The sequence below is a fragment of the Arvicanthis niloticus genome, chromosome 22 (genome assembly GCF_011762505.2).
Source record: "Arvicanthis niloticus isolate mArvNil1 chromosome 22, mArvNil1.pat.X, whole genome shotgun sequence".
Lineage (NCBI taxonomy): Eukaryota > Metazoa > Chordata > Mammalia > Rodentia > Muridae > Arvicanthis > Arvicanthis niloticus.
Window position 1 is genome coordinate 5050411 of NC_133429.1, and position 7462 is coordinate 5057872.

Sequence of the window (7462 nt, forward strand, 5' to 3'; positions counted from 1 at the left end):
GAACCACTGTGATGAAAGAATGAGTGTCCCCTGTATAAGACTGTGGACCTGCCTGCTGTATTTGTCCATACAGAGCAGGGAGCTGTTTTTGGTGACCTGTGGGACTTCTTCTTAGCTGTCTGGTTTATTAGTTCTTGGGTCACTGTACCTTACACCCTGTGTGCAGCAGAGCACAGGGAACACTTAGCCTCATGGCCAGCAACTCCACAAAAGAGAATTTGAGGAGTCAGTATAGAGTGCTTTTCTATCTTGGCAAGGGTGCATTTGGCACTGTGAATTTGGCCTCTCACCTGAAAACCAATGCCCTGGTTGCCATAAAATCAGTAGAGATCACCAAGAAGAACATCAGCCTTATCCTGTCAGAAAGAGCAACATGGAAGACACTGAGCCATCCCAACATCATCCGCCTCTTCCAGGTCCTAATAACATCAACCGACGTTCACTTTGTAATGGAGTATGCTCCGGGAGGAAGCTTATATGGATTAATAGAGGAGAATGGCCCGCTGCGGGAGGAAGAGGCAAAGAAAATATTCGGGCAGATAGTGGCAGCCGTAAAGTACTGCCACAACCTTGGCATTATCCATCGAGACATTACACCCCAAAATATTCTGAGAGACGCAGAGGGCAATGTGAAGCTGACAGACTTTGGGCTGGCCATCAAGTGCAGACCTGGCGGCTTACTGAAACAAAAGTGTGGGACCAAGGGCTTTCAAGCCCCAGAGCTGGTACTAGAGGAGCCATATGATGGCAGGAAGACAGATGTGTGGAGCTTGGGCGTGCTATTGTATTTTATTAACACCGGGTACTACCCCTTCACAGGAACCAGCATGAAAGAGCTGGAGAATAAGATCACCATGGGGACCTATAAAATTCCACCTAACTTCTCTGCACAACTTGAAAACCTAATTCACCAGCTCTTCACCATTTCCCCAGAGATGAGGCCCTCTACGGAAGATATTGAGAGACACCCATGGGTAAGGAAATGTGACATCAATATACCAACTGATAAATACCCAGATTCCAACATCATACACATGCTCTGTGACATGGGGTTTAATGCCAATGACATCTTGGAATCCCTGCGTAAAAACAAGTTTGATGAAAAGATGGGGACATATTTACTTTTAAAAGAGCAGGTACGCAAAGGGATAGAGCACACATCAACCATATCAGCCAAGCCTGGGGATCCCTGCCCTACGCCACCACCATCACCAGCACACATCTCTGATTCGGGTCTTCCCCTCAAAAGAAGGGCCAGTGAACCCATCCTTGGCCTCCTCCACATCTGGCCCTCAGGAGGGCAGGGCCCTGTTGCTCTGACACCATCAGGACACAAGGTGGCCAGAAGTGTCTCCATGCCTCCCATTGCACTACACTGTCCCACAAAGAAGAGCAGTGCTTCCACCTACGCCCTTCATTCCAGAGCTGTGGCTGCCCCATGTGTCTCCAGTACCACATCAGAAGATGAAATATGCCTGCCACCTGAACAAGACTTTACTGTGGAAACACCTCCCCCTCTGAAGACTGGGTGCTTCAGGAGACTAGGCAGGAGAATCTGGCATTGCCTATCAAAACTTTGTTGCTTCCCCCGGGCTCCAACCACAAACACCCAGCGGCACTTGTCCTTAAAGAAAGTGGCTCCCCTGAAAGAGGGCAGATGCAGAAACCAATGAAACAGCAGGCAGGTATGGGAGGGTGCATCTCAGCTCTGAATTTTTTGTCTCTGTCTTTATTCATGTCTTCTCATTGGAAAAATCAAAAATGGGCATTTTTCTGGGGTCTCTTGGGATGCTCAGATGTATTTCTACTCCAGCTGGATTAGCCAGCTCCTTGGCTTACCATCTGAGGAAGAAATCTTGTCAGAGAATGCCTAGGTGGTATCTGATGCAATTGAACTAGCAGTAATCAGCAAGTGACTATGGGTACAGCCTGGGTAAAGTGGGCATGTAGAGCTTTCCTCCATGCTGAACAGATAGACACAGTGCTTGGAGATCTAGTGCCTGGCAGAGCGACCATGGCAAAGTACAAAGGGACCAGCTCAGTGTCTTCCTACAATTCAGTTGGACAGGCCGAGTGTGCAGAGCCCTGTGAAGTCTGACATTGATGCTTGGATACCTACATGGAGAAGCAGATCTGGATACCCAGTTCCTGTGTATCAGGCATGCCTCTTAGAGAGGAGATGGTTGCAGTGTCTCCAGAATCTCACTGTGGCATTTAGAGCCTTGGCATACACTATTATGCTAGTCTTATGGAAAGGGTCCATAACTTCTCCCATCTCTGCGTTTGATCCAGAGTCCTTCCCTCCTGAGACCTTCGGCTCTTACATTAGTGTCATCCACCAAGAGAGTTCTCATTCAGTAGGAGGTTCACAGAAGGGATGAGACTGCCAATGTCCATGGTACCAGGTTGAAGTCCCCCTCAACTCTAATGTGTTTCCCTCCTTCAGCTTCTCTTCTGCAGATGATGGTGCTGTGCTACAGAAGCTGGTGCTTGCGAGGCCAGGAAGGTCCTGGATCCCTGACCATGAGGGCAGTGGTTCATTGGGGCTGAGGATCACACCTCAGAATCACAACACTGAACTAGAAACACAAAGTAAAATTCTCCTACCTGAGCAAGGTATGCTGAAAAGATGGGAGGCTGTTGTACACAGGGACCAGTGTCCAGATGGAACCTAATGTGATGATCTGGTGCCTGGCAGAGGATCAACTGCCAAGGCTCTAGTGGTCCACCTCAAAGTCTCCCTGCAGTTCAGAAGGACACCCAGGGCCTGAGATCTGTGGTTGCTGTATCAGTGTGGAGCATCTGCCGAGGATGGAAACCAGCATCTGTAGACAAGGGAGAGGCTGAAGTCCCACACTTTTGTATTGCATGCCCAGCCAACAAAAACACCAGCCAGTCCATTAATGAGGTGTGTATACACTGATACAGAATTCTCCATAGAAACTCTATTCACAAGAACAGGGCCTTTGTTGTAGCCTTCAAAGTATCTGATGCACATGCAAAAAGACTCAAGAAGACTCCTTCAATCTCTGTACCCCAAGACCAAATGATACTCATTCTCATAGGACCCATAGCTGGTCCTTGTTTCTCTTCCTGCCACCATTCATTCTATCACCTATCAGATGAAGACATTTCCTTCCCATGCTCAGAACTGAATCTTGTTCCACACTTCAGTGAACACATGTGAAAAGAGGATCTGGACCTCTCTGTCCTCTGTCGTCTGTATGGACATTCGGGTTGGACAGTCTCTGGAAGATTCCGTGAGAGCTGCAGAAAGGGCTGAGAGGCTGTGTTGACAACATCTACTGCAGAAACACTTGAGCCAGCAGACTATTCTCTGACAAGACCATTCTGCCCTTGACAACGATGTGATTATTCCCTTGTATCCACATGAACACACCCAGCCTGCCCCAACACTGTGCTACTGTCACTACGGTGACATCTAAGACAAGAGGACTATGACAGTGGGATGCTGAATGCAAAAATAACAACAACTGAGTCACCTTCTAATGCTGACGAGAGAAGCTCAGGCCTCAAAAGGAGGTGGACTTCAAGTGTGAGAGCTGAGTGTTACTTCTGGATTTGAGTCAACACCAACACTCAGAATTCACCAGCTTTGGATAGTGGGTGCTTCTGGCCAGACTGGGAGAGTGGTAAGTTCCTGAAATGCACTGAAAGAGTACTCACTCTGTTAGCTGCACAGGGCAGGAAATAGTGTTGTCTCCCTGGACATCAGGGTCCAAATGAGAAAATAGCATGCACAGGCTTCTCCATTTGGGAAAGGGGTGGGGGTGGGAGCGGACTGTGTATATCCTGACCCCCTGAAAGCATGCAGTTTGGGTGGGAAGCATGAATAACTATGAAACATGCTGTCTGCCAGTACCTGAATCATTCCTGGGAGAATTTAGAAGGGAGTGGGAAGGTGACCTCTTAAAGGTCACCCAGTTTGACAGCTAACCTCTAAGGCCTGAATCACTGTGAAACCTGTTGTCTAAAAGTACTAGAATCCTTCCTGAGAACAGAATACACTCCCAAACCACCAGAGGCCAAAAGTAATGATGAGTCAGGTGAGAGCTCTTCTGATCACCTGTATCAACATTAAGCGCGCGGAGGCTCACCTCCTCCTATATCCAAATGAACCTTCATCAGTGCAGGTCACTCCAGGGCAGCTGCCACTGTTGCAGAATTCCTGCAGCCAGGAAAGCTAAGGCGGTCTCCTCCTCCCTGTTGCCTTTGTCTTCTCAGGAAGCTTGAGCACCTATGTCACTTCAGATTTCTTAAGCTGTCACCAACTCTCCACTAATCCACTGTTCCAGTACTTTCCAACTGTGAGGCAAGAGAAGACCACAGATATTTGCAACACTGATCCAATCTAACTGAGCTTCCAGTGCTCAAAAGCAAAGAGTGGACAGAGATTTCTGAGGCCTCTCCATGAATGCTGTCCAGAATCAAGCTCTGGGGGAGCTCAGTGTGGGAGAATTGCAGTACCTTGGATGGAGTCTGGGTGCTAAGGAATGAAATGTGCCTTCATTGGGTCCACAATATACATGAGGAGGGCCAGAGTAGATACAGAAGACACGCTGTCATGATGTGGAGCCCGAGGCCAAGGAAGGCTACTGAGAAATCTAATGCCTGTATGAGTAAATCAGAACATGCACAGTGTGGATGCACATGGTCCCCTTCACTTAAAGCTGCAGTTTTGTCACCTGCACACCATCTTACTTCCTGCAGAAGCCCATGTTCTAGTAGACTATCGTCTGACAAGGCTATTCTGCCCGTCAAGCTCATGTTATGATTTCTCTGTCTCCATAAAGGAGACCTGGTCTTAAAAGGTGTTACTGTCACTTAGGAGACAGAGAGGAGAGGAGGACTGTGACAGTGGGAGGCTGCATGCAAAAAAGATGTGAGGCCCAGCTGTACCTGGAAGCTATATGGTACAAACCCTTAACACTTCTTCAGACCTTCAGTCTATGCTGGTGTCTTCCTGGTGACAGCCCTGTCACCAAATGACAGCAACTTCTCCCTGACACTCCCTAAGCCTTGCTTCTCAGTCTTGATCTGAAGAGCCTAGAGCCTCTACAGATCAGTCAGTGGGTGTCCCCCTGACCACTGCCACTGCATTTCCTTGGGATTGTGTTCTAAGTGTGGGATCTCTCAGAGAGCTGGTCTCCCAGTTCTTGCAATGCAGCCAGTGCCTCACTTCCTGGACTGTGCCTGCCCCAGTCTTTCTGTAACATCATGGAAGCCATATTCTCTTCACAGACCTGACTTCTTTCTTACTCACAAGGAGGAAGAGTGAAGATTGGCTCTGAGGTGTGAGCCCACCTTCTACACTGTCTATGTGAAGTGGTTATTCTCTTCACAGAACTGATGTCATTCTTACCCACAAGGAGGAAGGGTTAAGATTGGCTCTGAGATGTGACACCAGCTTCTAGACTGTCTATGTGAAGTGGTGTGATCTGTCCTTTTGTGAGTTGCCATTCAATAGGCATAGTGACGTGCAAGGCTCTTCCTAGGTGCTAGTTCCCAGATCATGAGTGTGATGGACAAGCTGTGTACAAGGAGCTGACACTCTTGCAGAGTCTAGGACATTCAGGAAGACAAAGGTGGTGAGGTAAGTCCACATCAAAACAGGGAAAAACAGTAATGAAACTGGTAGTTCCCATCCTAGTACAGGTTGTTGGCAAACACTGTCCTGCAGAAAACAGATCTGCTGGGCAGAGACTGGACAGGAAGTAGGCCTGAGACAGATGGCCATGGGAGCAGCCATGTGACTGGCAGCCAATATGAATGACTGGATCAGAGGAGTGCCTGTGAGACTGTGAGTTGTATGGACACCCTAAAGGAAACTGATTGTAACTCATCTCTTGGTGAAACGGTGTTCTCCACTCAGATCACAGGCCCTGGGAGTATTGGGTGTGGCAACGTGCCAAACATGCCAAAGGCCTGAACTGTACAATCCTCTTCTGCTGGTGATGGGAAAGTCAGAATATGAGGAGGCCATCCTGATAGAAGGACAATGGAGGAATCCCAGAAACAACAGTCCATGTTTCCACATGGGGCTCCACCGTTCTTCACATATGCATGTTAAGTTTCTAAGCAGGTAAGGAGTGCAGATGAAAACTGTCCCCAGAGGGAATCCTGGACCTTGGTTGTCTCTTAGCACCTTAGTCTGCTATCTCTCTCATGAAAACACTCAGTCTTCTTGAGCACACTCTCTTACTCTCCAGGGTTTTTCTTAACTGTGAAAATAAGACACTGAGTAATACAGGTAAGAGGAGCTACTTAAATCTTCTGTGCTCTAACCTTCTGTCAATGTCCTCTCTTTAGATGTCTCCAGCTATGATTCTAACTTTCAGTAAAGCAGTAGAAGGTCATGAGGCTCTCCTAACAGAAACAAGACAGGCTGGAGCCAAACTCTAGATGCTGTGCAATGAAGTCCTTTCCTGTTTGGGGCTGCTGAGGAGAGTCTGAACAGAAAATCTGGAGCTGCTCTCTCAGTGAAGGCATAACCCTCTTGAACTCTCGGATTTTGACCTGTAGTTGTAGCTAATGCTGCTTATGATCCAAAAATCTAATTCAATATGTGAAAACATAAGCTTTCAAACCTCTAACCTGAAACATTCTGTCTCAGAGAAGACAGTGTGTGTATATAAAAGGGAAAACCAGGTGAGGAAGAAGGAGAGGTCGCATGTGGCTTTCTCAGTGTGTGCTTGATGTCAACACACTTCCCATAGTTCCTTCTGTCCCAGCCCAAATTAGTAGTAGTTCTACAATGAGTAGAGCCCTGAAGTGCTGACAGGGACTGAGGGATCCCTGGGTGGCATGTCCCATGAAGAAACTCTTCAGAATCTTCTGTGAGGGGCTCTTTCTCTTCACTCTTTTAACATCATGTGGTATAAATGATTTCTCTGAATACTCTGAAACTCACTGGTTTGTCAGGAAAGTTCTCCCACTCTGATTGACTTCTGGGTTGCAGCTTCTTTTCCACAGAAGGTGTTTAGTTTGGTTAAACAGGAACCTGATTAACACAGTGCATTGAGTAGCTAGACTTCTGTCATGCCCAGAGGCAGCATAAGATGGGTCCACTGGATACAGTCAGCTCTGTTTCTCTCAGCACCCTAGACACTGTGATCAGTTATCAGCTTAGAAAGAGACTAGTCTCTGCTTCCATCTTTAGTTGCTAAGTCTTTTCTGAAGGACATTACAATAGTATTGACCTGCTTGTCTAGGAACATCCTGTAATGTTCTACTACCTGTACACTCTATATTCTGTCCTCTCCTTCTGGACACTTGATCCCTGTGACTCTCTTACTGGGGAGCTCATCTATTCACATGTCTTTTATCCAGAGTCTCAGTACAGTGTCAGGATGTCAGAAAGCTATGGGCTGGATCATGACCAAGGTACTGGGGATTCTGTCCTTCTCATCCCATGGTATTCCATTCTCTCACTTCCCCCTTG

General features: G+C 47.5%; 1 pseudogene; it reads left to right on the top strand.

The window, feature by feature from the left end:
* The first annotated feature begins 191 nt into the window (after positions 1-191).
* On the top strand, positions 192-1673 carry LOC143435660 (putative sperm motility kinase W pseudogene; annotated as a pseudogene).
* The last annotated feature ends 5789 nt before the right edge of the window (positions 1674-7462 follow it).